Raw genomic sequence first — 15,833 nt, forward strand, 5'->3', positions numbered from 1 at the left:
ATTGAATGTAGAGAATGGGAAAGAAATAATGTGCGCTGTCTCCTGCTGTCTCCTTGGTTCTGAATTGGCCAACTTCATGGCTGTGATACCATCTACGATATGGTTGCTGTTATTGAGGATATGGACATTTAGATTTTTTAACTCATAAAACACAATTGAAAAAAAAAAAAAGAGAGACAGTGACCATGAACAGGGGAGAGGGGTAGAGGCAGAGAGAGAGAGAGAGAGAGAGAGAGAGAGAGAGAGAGAGACTCCATGTTCAACGTGGAGCCCAACATGGGTCTGGATCTCTTGACCCTGGGATAATGATGTAAGTCAAAATCAAGAATCCAACACTCAACTGACTGAGCCACCCAGGTACCCGCAGGGTCCCCCATAAAAGCACAATCTTAATCATGTTATTTTTCTTAAGAGTCGATTTCAGGGTTAACCATGATGGTGGGTTACTGAACATATGGCTTCATATGCCTATGTTAACTGCAAAATTTAGTATTTCATTTAAACCAACCAATCACCTTACTTTCACAAAAGATTACCTTCTGTAGGCCCTCAGCACAGGAAGCAATATATAGCATTTGGTTAAAAATGCTATTCATTCTCCTCTGACGGTAGTTCTATTTTTCAACATCTTATTCTGTTCCACTGACCTATTTGCTTATCTTGAAGCCAGCACTACATTGTATTGATTTCTGTTACTTTGTAATAAGTCTTAAAATAAGGTAGTCCATATAGTGCTCAAACTATGTTCTCTTTCTCAAAGTTGCTTAGGGTATTCCAGGTTGTTGGCCATTTCCATATAAATTTTAGAATTAATTTAGGTGCCTCAGTCAGTTGGGCGTCCGACTTCAGCCTAGGTCATGATCTCACAGTTAGAGGGTTTGATCTCTGTGTCCGGCTCTGTGCTGACAGCTCAGAGCCTGGAGCCTGCCTGCTTCAGATTCTGTTTCTTCCTCTCTGTATGCCCTTTGCTGGCTCTCTCTCTCGCTCTCTCTCTCTCTCTCCAAAATAAATAAACGTTGAAAAAAGAATTAAAAAAAGAATTAATTTAGAGTAAATTCCAAATAATGTATGTAGATATTATGCCATTAAGAAAGGGGGAGATAAGTCCCACACTTTAAGTGTGAGCTGTGCATAGGGACTTCCAAAAGGAATATGTTGGAAAGGGGAAAAAGACTAACTCTCCAGTGCAGAAATTTGACAAAAATTATTTCACTTGGTGACTAATATAAATATCAAGAGACGTAAGTCAGGTTGATAGCCTGAACTAGTTCGCAAATTTCTACAAAGGTGAAACATCTGCTGAAGTTTTGGTTGAAAGCTTATTGGATCTATACTATAGGTCAATTTGTAGAGAACTAATATTTTTTAAAATATTGTAATGGTATTCTAAGTATTAATGAGCATTTTATTTTAGAACAATTTTAGATTAGCAGAATAAATAGGAAGATAATACAGTTACCAAACACCTCACAAGCAGTTTCCCTATTGCTCACTTTTTACATTAGCATATTTGCCACAGTAAATAGGTCAATATCGATACTGTATTATTAACTAAAGTTCTTACTTAAGACGATATTCCTGAGTGCTCATTAAATGCACTTCTACTCTAGAATCCCACCCAGGAAAGCACAATACATTTAGTTGTCTTTTCTACTTAGTCCACTCCTACTCTTGAATGAACCCATCAAAACTAGGGAAGTCTAAGGAATGGGTTCATTCAAGAGTAGGAGTGGACTAAGTAGAAAAGACAACTAAATGTATTGTGCTTTCCTGGGTGGGATTCTAGAGTAGAAGTGCATTTAATGAGCACTCAGGAATATCGTCTTAAGTAAGAACTTTAGTTAATAATACAGTATCGATATTGACCTATTTACATATATATATATATATATATATATGTGTGTGTGTGTATATGTATGTATATATATCTGTATATATATATATGGAGAGAGAGAACATATATAATATATATTATGTAATGTAATATATATTACAGATATATATATATAATTACCTTGTCAATACCTTGACAATTTTGTAAATATATATATATTTACATATATAAGGTAAATATATATATTTATATATATAAGGTAAATATATATATTTATATATATAAGGTAAATGTATATATATATTTACCATATATATATAAAGTATATATATATATATTTACCATATATATAGAGTGTGTGTGTGTGTGTATATATATATATATATATATATATATATATATATACTTTATATATATAGAGTAAATATGGCTTATATATTTATGGCATGTAATATATATATATATATATATATGTATGTGTATATATATATATATATATATATATACACATTTACCTTGTAAATAGCTTGATAATTTTGAGGAGTATTGGCATATATATATAGAGAGAGATAGATAGTAAAATTGGGGCTTGTTTGAGGTTTTTATTCTCAGGATTAGTTCATACATATGGGTTATTGAGGGGAAGATCACAGAGGTAAGTAGTACCATTCTTGTCAACATATTACATGTACATGCTATCAACATGACTTACCTTTCTTGATGTTTATCTTACTCACTGACTGAAGCAATATTTGTCAAATTTCTGTACTGCAGAGTTAGTCTTTTTCCCCTTTCCAACCTATTCCTTTTGGAAGTCCCTATGAACAGTTCACACTTAAAGTGTGGGGACTTATCTCACCCTTTCTTAATGGCAAAGTATCTCGATACACTATTTGAAATTCTTTCACATAGGAGACTTATCTTTTCTGTCAAATTTATTTGTTAGTTTGTCTATTTATTCAATTATTTATTTATATGTCTATGGATGCATGGACATTTATTTTACATTTTCAGTTATAATCGAATATTATTTGCTTTATTTATCTCTTCAAACTGTTTCCAGTTTGATCACTGGGGATTATTTGGCGAATATGTATATATATATATATATATATATATATATATATATATATATATATATATATTAAATATTCGTGGGTTTGTTTCGTTTTGTTTTTTAGGAGTTTTTAAATTTTCTGTATATAAGAGGTTCTAGGCTTATATATATTCTCTGTCTCAATACTAGATTTAGACATTCTTGTAAGGATCTTCAGTTTCTTTTATTGCTGAGTAGAATTGAATGCAAGATCCGGGTAATGAAGAAGTTTATTGCTACTGGGATGGCATTGCTACCAGTCTCATTCAGCTAACAGAGCAAAGAAACTTTTCTTTATATTCTACAAATAGGTACACTAACCTACTTGTATAGACATGTCTATAAATACTTCTACATGTGATGTATGTATATTACATGCATATTAAGTATGTACACTAAGCTACCTGTGTTTATATCGATGTTGCCGACTCTGGTAGCGCTTGGCTCATTGCCACCTTCTCCCTTCGCTTATCTCTTCCAGCTTCAACACAAAAGCCTGGCTAGCAGAGACCCTTTCTATCCTCTTACATCTTAACATGCTTGGTACGCACATGGGAAACGACTGTCAACAATTGCGGATGTCAGGCACAACTCCCTTTGCATTTAGTTTTCAAAACACCAGCTTTGGTTTCCAAATGTTCTTAGGTCAGTACGTTTTCCTTCACTTCTTTCAATAAATGGTTTCATACATGTCATAGTGTTATGTATTTTTGTCATAGGCTGAATCATTCCATCCTGGGATTCCTCAATCTCCCTTTTTTTTTTTTTTCTAATTTTCATTTTGCTTATGTTGTTTCACCTTTAGGGTTTAAAATCTAAAGATTTTGACAAATGCATAGCATCAGGGATCCAACATTACATTATTATACAGAACAGATTTACTGACCTTAAAAATACTGTTATTCACCTTTTCAAGCCGCTCTTCCCCAAAACTGTAGAAACAACTGATTTATTTTTACTGTCTCTAGTTCTTTTTACTGAAAGAATGTTCTAAAAAGTTTGTAACTTTTTAGAATGACATCTTTCATATGCATTAAAGATTCATTCATGTCTTCCTGTGACCTTATAACTCATTCCTTCTAGTAGCAGAATAATATTCCGTTAGGTGAAAGTAACACCACCTGTTTAAATATTCACTTTTTAAAGGGTATTCTATTTACTTCCAATTTTTGGAAATTATGAATAATCTAATGTAAGTATTCTTTTTAAAAATTTTTTAAATGTGTATTTATTTATTTTTTTTTTAGAGAGAGAGAGAAGGCATGAATGTAGGAGGGGCAGACAGTGAGGGAGACAGAGAATCCAAATCAGGCTCCAGGCTCTGAGCCATCAGCACAGATCCCCACACAGGGCTCGAACTAATGAACCATGAGATCATGACGTGAGCTGAAATCGGATGCTTAACTGATTGAGACACCAGACACCCCTCTGCTATAAGTATTCTTACACAGACATAAATCCTATTGGATTAAGACTCTTACCCTTAATTATTTAATTAACTTTTTAAAGACTTTATCTCCAAATTTACACACAAAAATATTTCCTAAGATATTGGGGGTTTGTCTTCCACATATGCATTTTGTGGGAGGACACATTTGTCTCTATAACAAATATTTTTTGAGCTGCTTTTAGGATTCTTGAAGATATTTCAGAATTCAAAAAGTTTTTCCTAATCCATTTAATTTTTTTTTCTTTTCTTCTTCTCTTAGGCTATTAAAAAACTTTAATGTGGGGAATAGAATTTACTGTTTAGATAATTCTCTTCTTAGTAGTTATTTTATTCTGATATTTCTAATTAGGTCTCAGATTATAAGAGTCATGAAACCCAACTTGAGGAAAATCATGAAGAGAAACCCAGGAGACGAGCTCTGTCTCTGATCACAGTTGTCTATCCTGATTTATCCCATGTGTCTAAAATACACACCAGATGACAAAGCATTATATTTTATTGTTTTGTTCCCATTATCCTTCTGTATCTTAACCACCATGAGTTACTCTGAGGTTGTGGCAATATAGCTTTCCTGGTGGTCTAAAAACTTTCGCCTGAGCTTAAAAAAACAAACAAAAACATTTGTCCCCATTTGAAAGAAAAAAAAATGGCAATGCAGTTATTAGTAACAGACAATGAAAATCTTTTCACATGCTATTGCTGAGCAGTGGAATAGAATATATGATAAATTGGCTGCATTTTGTTATATATACACAAAAGGATATTGGTTAAGTGTATTTCTTAGTAGCAAATATATGGAATGTTTTCATTCTTACTTTAATCCTACACATAAAGGACCTTGGATAGAATTATAATATTTTGCAAGTCAATTATAAGGTCTAAAACTTTTCCATAATAACATCATCAATACTAGTATTTTACCTAATACTTAGATACACTTTTTTGTGGAATTTTTTAAGTCTCTTATTGCCAGGAGAGGAACAAGCATTGTGGCTTTTTGTGTTGTTGTTTGTTGTTTTATTTTATTCCTTAAGTTTCATAATTAGAATCATTTTCCTAGAGAGGAAAAGGTCTTATACTACAGAACTGCTTTGTCTATCTTGGATCCTGGGTAGGAAAAATAATTGACCCATTGACAGTGATAGGAAGAAGTCCCGGTCAAAAAGAGAAGTATCTAGTGGGTATAGATTGCATTAACATTGTGACATCCACTGATAATAATAATAATAATAATAATAACCACATATTTCAGAAAGAAGTGCAAATTGACAACCACAAATCAAAACATGGTCAGTCTTTAAATATCCACACAAACAGATCGGTAGCATGAATCAAGTAAGTTTGGTAACAGATATAATGGCTTCTCTCACCTGACTATAGTTGGGCACTAAGACCTAGTTAGGTAGGAAGATGACGAGGCCAAATAAGGCAAATTCTAGGATGTAAGAAAACATTGTTTTAATGTAAAATCCCTAAACTAGACGCTATTCACCAAAAAAAGAAAAAAAGAAAAGAAAAAAAAGTAAGAAAGAAAGAAAGAAAGAAAGGAAGAAAGAAAGAAAGAAAAAAGTGATAAGAAATGTATTTGCATAATTTAGCAATAAAAGGAGTAATATGATAAGTCATACAACATTTGGTTACATATTTTATTGGGTCAAGACTGAGCACTGAACTTGAAGGATCGTGGATAGAGAATTGGAGAAAGTGGACTTTGGCAGGTACGAAGCTGAAAGAAGAAATGATAAGGAAAATCTAAGAATTTTCCAAATCATAACGTTGCATATGCCACATGGGGAGTTTTCCAACTTGCATCATAATATTTTCTTGTAGAATACCCTCCCACTGTTGTCTCCTGATCAAAGCAAACATTATACTGATAAGGATTTAGTCCAAGTAGAAGCCCTTTTGTGAAAACATCTATCTTTCATCATGGAAGTATAAGATATGTTCTAACTGGAATGCTGTGCATATTGTTTGGGCAGAGAAGTTTTTCTTTTTGTTTGTTTTTTTTGTTTGTTTGTTTTTTGTTTTTTTCCCAATGGAACCAGGAGAATGGAGAAAATAGATTACTGCAGAGTTTTTCATTCATAGAACTTCTGCTCCTAGCATGGTTTACATGGTGCTTGGACTACAGGGACATAGCGCACAAATGTTTCAAAGGGAAGTGTGGCCTTGAGAGCACATACTGTACAAAGGACTTCAATGAGTGCCTCAGAGTTGCTTTTAACAGTTTACATATAGGACTTGAGACTATGAAGATTAAAAAAATCCCAGTGAAGTCGACTGTAGTATTCAGAAGTTGGGAGAAAGGCATGCCAAAGGGAGTCTTTGAATGTACAATAGATCTTCTCCAGCTTGGTGAGCCTAAGATGAAATTCAACCATGATTGTGGCAAATAAACATTATCACAAAAAAATCTCTTTCATACTTTGTTCCATTGTGACTGCAACTTACAGAGGCTGGGCATTCCTACCTCTTCCTAAAGTTACTCAGACTTTTTCTAACTTCTATCTTCTTAGACTGTAGAAACTTGACAATTCATTTTCTACCTGGAACCTAGAATAACTGTTAAAAAGGAAAATTAGATTGTGTAACTTCACAGTGAGAAACAATTTAATTCTTCCCATTGAGTTAAGAATAAATGCCTACTTCATACAACGGCCTAGGTAATAGGGGGAGAACCCTTGATAGGAGGGAGGGCATGGCCTACACACCAGCCTCAAGGGTTATTTTATGATTGATCTTTACTAGTCATGGTAATTTCTTTTCCTTAGCCACATGACCAAGTTCTGACCAGTACCATTGTTTCTAAAAGAGAAACTTCTTCATCTTTCTGTCCCTTACTACTGACCAGAGTGTGGCAGCCATCTTCACTGTGGGGAGAAAGGCCAACTTTCCAAGAGTCACAGAACACAAACATGGAAGATCATGGTTTATTAATGACACTGTTGAACTGCTGCACCAATGTTGGACATATTTTCTCTGAATAAATTTAAAAAAAAATATATATATATATACATATATATACATATATATACACACATATATATACACACACACATATATGTGTGTGTGTATATATATATACGTATATATACACACACACACATATATATATATATATATATATATATATATATATATATATATATAACAATGGTACACGTCATTGTGTTTTCTGTGGCATCCAGGTTAACAGATTCCGAACTGCCACTTAACCTTCTTGTGTAATTGGAGGCTAAAACAAGTTACTATTTCACCCACTGCTTTCCACATGGCATCAAACTCAGCCACACACTATTGATTAAGAATCTGTGGAATGGATGTAAATGAATGACACAGACTAAATTACAAATGGTATACTACTTTATGGTTTTATATGATTCTTGTCAGTCATTACCTGTTTTCAAAGTACAGATTCTTCCACATTTCCAGAGGTTATTTCAAGAGCAATGTCAAAGACTTCAGGTCTCCTCATGGTTTCTTCATTCCTCTCCCTGAAGAAGGTTATTTTTCCTTGTATGCAATTGTAACTAACTGATAAAAGAGCTATTCTGAAGATAGTTCACTACCAAGAGGACATATCTTAATATTTCATATATTTAATAACTTCAGTATATGTTAATACTCGACAATAAGCATCAGCCATTTTCACCTTGCAGTTGATGATTAATTGTGTTATGTAAGTATCATGTTTGGATGTATTGTGGCAAATGATTCTGAGGCTTCAATTAAGTAATTTTGGATGATACCATAGTCCAGTGAGCATAATTTTACATCAGCTGATAACGATACGTTATTACCAATTGAAAACTTTCACAATTACTTCTGCAATCATGCTCTCACGCTTTCAATTTCTGTCTCTGTTTAGAGATTCTCTACATTCTCATCTGTAAGCTTGGAAAAGCACACTTATGTGCTTATTTATCTAGCTGCCTATTACTATAGTGTCTAGATTTTGTTTTGCCATGTATATCGATAGACTTACTAAATGATGATGCATCCATTTTCCTCTTTCATGAGGAAAATGCATTATAGAATAACCTGATTATTATGTGTGAGTATTTTCCCAAATAAATTATCAAAAGGGGGTGGGTGGGTGGTACAATGCTTCTGGGAATTCTTAAAACACCCTCAATCTATTTTACATATTTTTAAAAAAAATTTTTATACTGTTCATGCTGTGTGCATCCTCAATGAAGGAGAATATTCTGTAACAACAAGAACAAAGTAAAATGACAGACAGATAATAGGATAAGTTAACTCTATGCAAAAGTGGATATAAGTGTCATCTGAAATCAGCTTCTTTCAGATTTGGTTTCAAATTCTGCCTTTTGTTTCTGAATTATTCCTGCCTACTCTATGATTCATCACTTTCTCCCTTGACTTACTGTGGCAGTGCATTTGTATCATATTATCAGACTTCCGGTTTCGTATGTACCGCATTTGTTTTTTTCAAATACCATATTAAATTTGAAACACACGGTTAGGTCCTAATTTCCCTACTGCCATCATTATCTCGTTCATCATCAGTAATTAATAAATGCTCAGTAAAAATAGTTGCATTGGGTTATGTGTTTTGTAAATTAATAATGCCTTCATTATTTATTTCTTCTTAAGCTTTCTACTAGTCCTCCTTCACAACGTTGTAAAGCATTTTCAGTTTTAAAGCATTTAGAAGCAGTAGCTTTTTCTGTTAGCTCTTCAGACAGGTAGACACAAATTGTTTTTTCACATCCTTGTTGGAATTTGAGTTTAGATTCATTAATAAAGTAAAATGTTTTTATTTCTCTGTATCACAGGAATGCTTTTTATGTGGATGAGGTTCCATTTTTCCCAGTGTAGAAAAAAAATAAAGATATCCTAAAAAATTGTAATGTTTTTAACATCTATGGCTATAAGAAAGCTATTTCAACAAAATCATTTATTTACTGGATCAAAAACTTGAAATTACTGAATATCTAAAGAAGAAAGGTGTGCCAGGGTGGCTAAATTCGTTAATCTTCTAACTCTTGATTTCAGCTCAGGTCGTGATCTCACGGTTTGAGTTTGAGCCCCCAGTTGGACTCTGCTCAGACAGCACAAAGCCTGCTTGGGATTATCTCTCCCTCTCTCTCTGCCCATCTCTGCTCGCTCACTCTCTCACTCTCACAATAAATAAATAATCATTTAAAAAATAAAAGAAATAAAAGAAATTGATTTGATAACATACTTAAATTTATATAGAACGGCCATTTGATATGAGGCTTCACAAAAATTCTGACTATCTTAAAAATTGTATTCCACTATTTATTACATAAAAAATCAGTGACACGAAGAAAATGCCAGGCATGGTCATAACTTTTTCTAGAAATATGTATGTAAGTATGTATAAGACTAGGCAAAAATGAGAATTATATGTAGTAAAATGTTGACATTGGTGAACTGGTGAAGCTACTTGACTGTTTTCTATGCATCTTCCATTTTTATCATTTGCATTCTCTAAACTGCTTTTTGCAATAAACATTAATTGCTTTTATCATGAGAAAATAGAGGGTCACCTTGGTGGCTCAGTTGATTAGGAGACTGACTCTTATTTTCAACTCAGTTCATAATCCCAGGGTAGCGGGATTGAGCCCAGTATCGCATAGCATGAAGCCTGTTTAATATTCTCTCTCTCTCTCTCTCTCTCTCTCTCTCTCTCTCTCTCTCTCTTTCTCTGCCCCCATCCCTGCCCTGCTCATGCATGCTCTTGCTCTCTAAAATAAACATTAAACAAAAAAACAAACAAACAAAAAAAGAAAATAGGAAAGAACAGCATTACTACCAAATATGAGAGAGGTCAAAATGAAACAATCCAGAAACAATTCCATTGAGATGCAATTGTGAAACTATATATAATTGTTGGCAATCGACTTTGTTCCCTAAAATAACAGGTTTATATGGTGTTTTCACTTATGCCCCCTGTCTTTGTCTTCAGTACTGTGTCTTTGTAATATCATATTATGCAACATAACTTTGAACTGTGCTCTTTAAGGAACACTTGTGGAAGGAAGCTAATTTTTCAGCACTGAGAAAATATTTGAGAAATCCAAGGTTTTTCTGCCTTTGTCATGAACAGAAAATTTTCTCGAGGGTGCTCATGTTGAATTAAAATTCACCTCAGGCTGCTTCTGTCTATGACTGCAGTTTGATACTGTTGTATGGGACTCTTTTTATTGATTTCTCTTGCTTGGAGCTGCCAAAAATTAAGGTTGCCAAGTGTTTAGGGAGCAATCTTATTGGAGAGGTGGAGTCTTAGTTCAGAGGGTAAAAAGCAGTTTTGACTAGTAACTTTTGGTTGTTTCTTTTTTTTTTTTTTTTTTTCCTGAAAGCAAACATTGTCAAATCTGCTAACGGATGTCACCTATTGACGAAAGGGATAGAAATAGTCATTTTGTGGTTTATTTGTAGGTTTTGGTAGTGATGTTTTTAACTTCAATTTTCATCAGTTTCCTTTCAAAATATCAGCTGCCGGTGTTGATGTTAGCTGTTCAGTTCTTCTTTTATTTCAATATTTATTTGGGGGATTGCACAAGCTGGGGAGGGGCAGAGAGAGGACAGAAGATCTGAACTAGGCTCCGTGCTGACAGGCTGACCGCAGAGATCCCAACGTGGGGCTCGAACTCACAAACTATGCGATCATGACCTAAGCTGAAGTCTGACGCTCAACCAACTGGGTCACCCAGGTGCACCTAGCTGTTGGGTTCTTCTAACTAGCAGTGGAGCAGAATTGGTCTGACAGTGATTGGGCTGGTTTCTAATAGAAAGAATTATTGACAAAGATACTGAATCAGGTGCTCGATTCGGCAGCACATATACTAAAATTGGAACGATACAGAGATTAGCACGGCCCCTGCGCAAGGATGACACACAAATTCGTGAAGCGTTCCATATTTTTAGCACTGCTAGGAATTCACCCAAGGGATACAGGAGTACTGATGCATAGGGGCACTTGTACCCCAATGTTTATAGCAGCACTCTCAACAATAGCCAAATTATGGAAAGAGCCTAAATGTCCATCAACTGATGAATGGGTAAAGAAATTGTCGTTTATATACACAATGGAGTACTACGTGGCAATGAGAAAGAATGAAATATGGCCTTTTGTAGCAACGTGGATGGAACTGGAGAGTGTGATGCTAAGTGAAATAAGTCATACGGAGAAAGACAGATACCATATGTTTTCACTCTTACATGGATCCTGTGAAACTTAACAGAAGACCATGGGGACGGGGAAGAGAAAAAAAAAGAGAGGGAGGGAGCCAAACCATAAGACTCTTAAAAACTGAGAATAAACTAAGGTTGATGAGGGGTGGGAGAGAGGCGAAAGGGGGTGATGGGCATTGAGGAGGGCACCTTTTGGGATGAGCACTGGGTGTGGTATGGAAACCAATTTGACAATAAATTTCATAGTAAAAAAAGGAAAAAAAAATAAAGCTACATTTGTGGTAAAAAAAAAAAAAAGATACTGAATCAGCTGAATATTCCACACATGCTTTTGCATATCTTATTTCATTAAATGTCATTATTTTTTGCCATAGATATATCTCTATCTATCTATCCATCTATCTATCATCATCTATCATCTAGTGGTTGTCTGAGTTTTCCTGTAATAAGAAAATTGTGTGCACTTTATTTTCAAAATAAACATAGAAGTATTTTATTTTATTTTTTTAAATTTTTTTTAACGTTTATTTATTTTTGAGACAGAGAGAGAACAGAGCATGAACAGGGGAGGGGCAGAGAGAGAGGGAGACACAGAATCTGAAACTGGCTCCAGGCTCTGAGCTGTCAGCACAGAGCCCGACGCGGGGCTCGAACTCACGGGCCGTGAGATCATGACCTGAGCCGAAGTCAGAAGCTTAACTGACTGAGCCACCCAGGCGCCCCAGAAGTATTTTAGATAAAGTATGTATTAGTCATAATTTATTATATTAGAATGTGTTAATGTAATATTTTGTTAAAATAACTGAAATTTTATTTATCGTACATTGGCTATGGCAGGGTTATGGTGGTGAATATGATTGTGTTAATTTTTACCACGATCCTATGGCTAGGTTTCCATACCTGGTTCTATGTGACTAATAAAGCCATTCAATATTAATAACCACCACTGCATTCTGTTTCAGTAAATAAAACTCATTTCTGTAATTAGGTTTACATTAAAAATGGAATTTGTAAATTACTGTACATGTTTTCTATTACTGTGATTCTTCCAATTAATTCAATAATTATTATTTTTTTTATACCAGCTGTTTAAACGTGGTTATTTGTGAAGCAATGCTTGTCAAGGATTCTGTAATGCTCATATTTTAAATAAAAAGAAAATAAGTCGGGGCGCCCGGGGGGCTCAGTTGGTTAAGTGTCTGACTCTTGATTGCGGCTCAGGTCATGATCTCACAGTTCTTAGTTCAAGTCCTGCATGGGTCTCTGTGCTGACAGCACGGAGCCTGCTTGGGATTCTCTCTCTCCTTCCCTCTCTCTGCCTCACCCCCAATATTGTGCCCTCATTCTCTCTCTCTCTCTCTCTCTCTCAAAATGAATAAACTTTAAAACAATATTTTTAAAAATTAAATAAATAATACATAAAAATACATAATTCAACAATTCTAAGACACACACAGAGTAAATACATCCATATTTCCCTCCTCCCAATCTGTCCTTTCTCCTATATCTTTGACACTTATCAAAGTACAAAATATTCTGTGTACACAGAGTTAGTAGCTAAATTATACACCATTCTTAACTGTGGAGTGGAGAGTAAGTGGGTCCTTGAGAAAGTACACCGAATATAAAATGTTTGTAACATTTCATTGTTTCCTCTTCACCTCTGATATAATTCAAAAAGGAGTCGTAGATAATAAAAGCCCACTTTGCTCCGCATAAAACAAGACGGATGCATTTATCACCAGTATTTCAGGACCGGATGAGATACGATCTTGCTCAAAGGTTTAGCGACTGCAGCACTGTCAACATGACTGCTATGCTGTGAGATAGATTTACTATTAATCTGGATATACTGTATTGCGAGTGTGTGCTGAGGGGTAACTCTGACTGGGTAATTAAAACTCCATACTGTGTAAAAGTTTTAAAAAATGAGGATCACTCCTCGACTTTCACGTTATTTTCTGACAGTGTGCAGATAACTTCAGACACTCGCTCAAACTGCCAGAAGAATATATATTTCCTTTCAGTGCAACCCCAGAGAAAGATAAAAACTTGCTTTGAGCATGACACTTATGTGCCAGTCCTTGAGTCGGATATGCAGGGGTAGCAAGACATGTTAGCTGAAGTAGCGATCCGGCATATCTCCAAACATGATGTCCCATTTATGTTCAAAATGATGTGGATGGAATCAATTAGGAGAAACAAGTGAGTTCCAAGACATATTTTGAAAAAGCTGCGGAGTTGCTTAGTAACCTGATGTTGTACTTCATTTCCCAACAGAGCTGTAAAGGCTGTCAGAGTTGGTAATGGAGCACTTAAATGAATCAAATCTCATGTGCTCTGACAAGAACATGCCCATATTAACTACGTCAGGCCCTCCCTGTCAGAAGTGAACATACGTGGTCAGTAAAACACGTAGCATGACAGCGATCAGGGGATATGACTTCAAGTGGTGCTTCGACATAAAAACCCTGTTTATTTTCTTTACGTGCCTTGTGTTGCCATAAATCATTGGGCCGTGTTATCTACCATTAGTTGGGAGAAACCTTCATTCAGGTGCATCGTCTTGCCAGCCACTTGCCATTCACAGGATCTTCTCGGGCAGAACTGACTGCTCTCAACACCTTGAATGCTTTGCATTTTAGGATTTCACACGTGAAATCATAGGCAATGTTGCTTCTCCTTCACCTTGGCCGGGCAGGCAGCCATCTACTCACATAAGTGATATCCTTATGGAGAAATTATACTTATCGAATACTTGAAATAATGTGAATATATCCTCTGCAGAGAAAACCAAGCCCATGCACATAAACTACACTATACATATCATAGTATTTTTAAAAGTATTATTTATGAACATTTGAACCAAGGATCTAGAACAGCCTATCTATTTTTGCTTTGAATTTATAAACTCTTAATCCTTTATTCTAATTTGCCAGAAAGGAAAAACAATTATTGATTGCCATTGGGATTTATGTCTTTGGAGGCAATGGAATAAAAGGAACGTAGAGACACATTAACTGACTACCTTTATTTGTAAAAACTCATGTGACAGGTCTTGATTTTCAAGTTAAAGATCTAAGGAGAAGAAACTCCCCTATTATCGCCTCCTCAAAGTTATTTGACATATAATCATTAAATTATTAATTCTTGTATCATCTTTGTGAGAAATATTGGGAGCAATCATTATTTTTCTAAGTAGGAGATTTCACAAATTTCTGGTTAATTGGCAAGCATGTCAATGTGAATCTTGGGAAAACCATAAAGGATCACATCTAATGTTATATTGGAAGATTTTATAAATAGATCCTATCATCAATTATCTGGTAATAACCGTGAATAAATTTAGCAAAAACGTAGTAAGACAACTTTATTTATTTATCTTCAACATCCCTGTCTATGTTTGGACGCATTTCCAACAGTTTTCAAACTTAGACTTTAAGACTAGAAAAGTACCAGTAATATAGCTTTCATCAAGACACATGGAATTAACATATAAGGACATTTCTCCTACAGGTAATCCTTTGAAAAAAGAAGACAGGTAAAGCAAGAAATCAAGAGAGAATCACAAATCCCAGCTTTCTCTAGGGTCGTTGCTTCATATTACAATCATCCTTGAAAAAAAAAAAAGAAAAGAAAAGAAAATCACCCTTCAAATCAACAGATAAAAATAATGCTTAACAATGATTTTATTTTTGTTATCCTTTGAACATCAAAAATGCAAAAGCTATTGAGGCATTAATTGCCACACCAGAGGGTCAAGGTCATTGCAGCCCAACAGTCTAGAAATTATCGATTCTGACATCATTACAGTCTCATTCTCACTGTGATGGAAAAGCATGTTGTAATGTTATACAGTCTATCAATAAACTTTGCAACTCACTAGTAATTCTTGTATGTTGGCCTACTGCAAGTATTCAGTTTCACCATCTGACCTCAGAGCATATTTTCATTCAACCTGTAAGACCAGAATGAGCGGAAACCCTTCCATTGGTTGCTGTATTAAAAAGCACCAAAAAGAAAACACCCTTTACCCATCTGCAAATACATAATAAGTACCCTGTCATGAAATACGGACACATGACTTTCTGAGTCATCAGCTAAAGAATTGAATTACTCTGGGGGCGCCTGGGTGTCTCAGTCGGTTAGGTGTCCTGACTTCAGCTCAGGTCATGTTCTCAGTTCGTGGTTTGAGGCCCAGGTCAGGCTCTGTGCTGACAGCTCAGAGTCTGGAGCCTACTTCCGATTCTGTGTCTCCCTCTCTC

General features: G+C 35.0%; 1 non-coding gene across 1 annotated transcript; it reads left to right on the forward strand.

The window, feature by feature from the left end:
• Window positions 1-11,195: 11,195 nt before the first annotated feature.
• On the forward strand, window positions 11,196-11,299 carry LOC131508156 (U6 spliceosomal RNA). The gene has a single exon (XR_009259867.1). It is a non-coding gene; the product is annotated as a U6 spliceosomal RNA (small nuclear RNA).
• The last annotated feature ends 4,534 nt before the right edge of the window (window positions 11,300-15,833 follow it).

This window comes from Neofelis nebulosa, chromosome 3 (assembly GCF_028018385.1).
Source record: "Neofelis nebulosa isolate mNeoNeb1 chromosome 3, mNeoNeb1.pri, whole genome shotgun sequence".
In the NCBI taxonomy this organism is placed as follows: domain Eukaryota; kingdom Metazoa; phylum Chordata; class Mammalia; order Carnivora; family Felidae; genus Neofelis; species Neofelis nebulosa.